Source organism: Mauremys reevesii, linkage group 14 (genome assembly GCF_016161935.1).
Source record: "Mauremys reevesii isolate NIE-2019 linkage group 14, ASM1616193v1, whole genome shotgun sequence".
NCBI classification, from domain to species: Eukaryota; Metazoa; Chordata; order Testudines; family Geoemydidae; genus Mauremys; species Mauremys reevesii.
Window position 1 is genome coordinate 39,771,511 of NC_052636.1, and position 2,720 is coordinate 39,774,230.

Below are 2,720 nucleotides of genomic sequence, written 5' to 3' on the forward strand. Positions count from 1 at the left end.
TCTGTGACTACTGGGGCCATTAAGCTAGAGCAGTTAAAGACACTGGAGTTCACCTCAAGGAACAGAGGTCACAAGTAGGACAGGAACGTCAAGGGGAGCAGGGAAAGAGGGAGCAGGTCAGGCTGGCAGAGGGAGCTTCCAGCTGGGTGGGAGCATGTCCAAAGTGGAAAGGAAACAAGTATGGGGAGAGGTGGTGGTGACCAGGTAGCAGACTAGCATGTAGATGGGAGCAGAGGGAGAGAGGCTGGTGGCTTCGGATTCCCAAGGGCTAAGTCCTGACTTTGGGGAGATGGTGTTTGCAGCTGGCTGGCTCACATGGCAGGAAGGGGGCTGAGGGGGGGATCTGTCAGAACTGATCAGGTGTCTGCTGGCTTTAGAACTCTGAGCTGAGACTAGGACCACATGCCGTGACTGGTGACACGGGGGGTACTGGAGACATGGCTAGAGAAGGTCTGAATGAGGAAGGAGATAAATCTGTGGGGAGTTTCCTTGATCACTATGAAAGTTCTGCTCACTGTGGACACTGGTAAACCCACATGGGTGTACAGCTCAATGAGAAAACCCGGGGGCTGAGGGAGCTGTGTATGGCAATGCGTATAGTCATGTAGGGGTGTGTGATCAAAATGAAAAATCTCTCTGAGGTTCAGTACTGGGTATGCTATGGCACTAACGGCACTGCCCCACCAGGCCCACACTCGGAGCCCACAGTGACTACATAGGGGCCTACAAATATGTTTCATGTCGGGGCCCACAAAAGGTTAATCCGGCCCTGACTGCCCGAGCACTATTTCAACCCCACATTTTTGGGTAAACCTCTCACAGTGGGAGCTGCAGAGCACTCCCCCGCAATACACACACACACACCTCCCTCCTGGTGTTGAGAGGGGAACAGGAGAAAGAACAAAATAAGCAAGAGAAGAAGAGAAAGGAGGGAGGGATGGATGGAGGAGAAGGTGAAACAAAAAGGACAAACCCCAATGTCCCTGGTGATTCTAAGGGACAAAATCCTAGGTGCGGAATAAAATTCTGCCTCCTTAAGCTCATGTTTTCCATGCCTAGAATTCAACTGTCACCAGATGGATCAGACTGAACAGGTTTCAAACCTCCAGGAGGCTCTTACCTTCTAAACAGGGACGGCTGTTTTCTAGTAAAATCAGTAAAAGGGAAGGAGAAAACTCGAAAGAGGTTCCTCCTGGCGCTCACGTCCGTGAACCCGAATACTCTCTCAGTCCTCAAAGAGAGACCTGGAGAAGGAGACTTGCTGAAGCAAAGCCACAGGGGTCTCTGAGGTTTCCCTGGCCCCTCGCCCCTGTCCTGCCTGGCTGATGTCAGCATCCCTCTGTGAGGTCACCACCTCCCCACCACCTTTGACCAATAGGCTGAGGTCCTGCCAAAGGCCTTTGTGATGTCACTGCCACACCCCTCCCTTGCTGTGCCAATGTCCTGCCCCTGGCCAGGCATTTTGGAGGTTTGAGCTACTCCCTGTGGATCACCCCACTCAAGGAGCGTTCGTTCTAGGCAGCAAGCCGGCTAGGCAGGGAAACATCAGACACTGCTCCCAATGCTACACTCAGTTTTTCAGAAATGAGTCGACTTCATGGCCAGAAGAGACCATTAGAGCATCTAATCTGACCCCCTGCATATCACAGGCCTCCTGTAGGACACCATAGCTACTTTTGGGGCAAACTCAATCCAGAAAGGCATCTGGTCTTCATGAAATGACATCAAGAGATGGAGAATCCATCACTTTCCTTGGTAACTTGTTGCTGTAGTGAATCATCCTCACTGTTGAATATTTGTGCCTTTGTTGTAATATGAATTTGTCTCTTTTAACCTTCCAGCCATTGGCTCTTGTTAGGCCTTTCTCTGCTCGATTAAAGAGCCCTTTAATACCCAATCCTTTCTCTCCATTAAGGCACTTCAGCACTTCAATGAAGTCACCTTTCAATCTTCTTTTGATAAGCTAAATAGGTTGAGCTCTTTCAATAGCTCCCTAGAAGGCATTTTTCTCCAGCCCTCAGAACATCTGGTGGCTCTTTGCTGCCCCAGCTCCAATTTCATTGATGCCGTGTCACCTCCTATGACATTATTGACATAATCTGTAACTGTATAGATCACCGTTGCGACCACTGTTCTATATTCGCAGCCAATATTGTAGAAAGGTTGTCATGTAAGAGGTCTATGGAGAGGTTATGATTGGCTGATTATAATGATGCTATCTCTAACTGTGTATCATTTTTGTAGTTGACGTTATGAATATTGGCTCTATGCTGCCTGTATTTCAAACTTGTGCTCTGCTTCCAGGGAACACCCCAGACAAGTTGGTGTCAGTTCTGCCTAGCCTGCTTGATGGCCCATTACAGACCATCAGCTCTACAATAGACCCACTGAGAAAAGGCAGATACACCTTGTGATTCAGCAAGCTATGCAAGGACCTGCCTATGGACAGAACTCTAAGGTTTTTCTATGCCATGTGCTTAGGGAGATGTATTTTCCATGCCCTGGTTCCTCGCTGACCCAGAGAGAACAAAGGAACACGAAAACAAAAACCTTCCCCCACAGATTTGAAAGTATTTTCTTCCCTTATTGGTCCTTTGGGTCATGTGCCAACCAGGTTATCTGAGCTTTTTAACCCTTTACAGGGTATTTTATGCTACCCGTAGCCAGTGGTGAGCTGCAGCCGGTTCGCACCCGATCGCGCGAACCAGTTGTTAAATTCA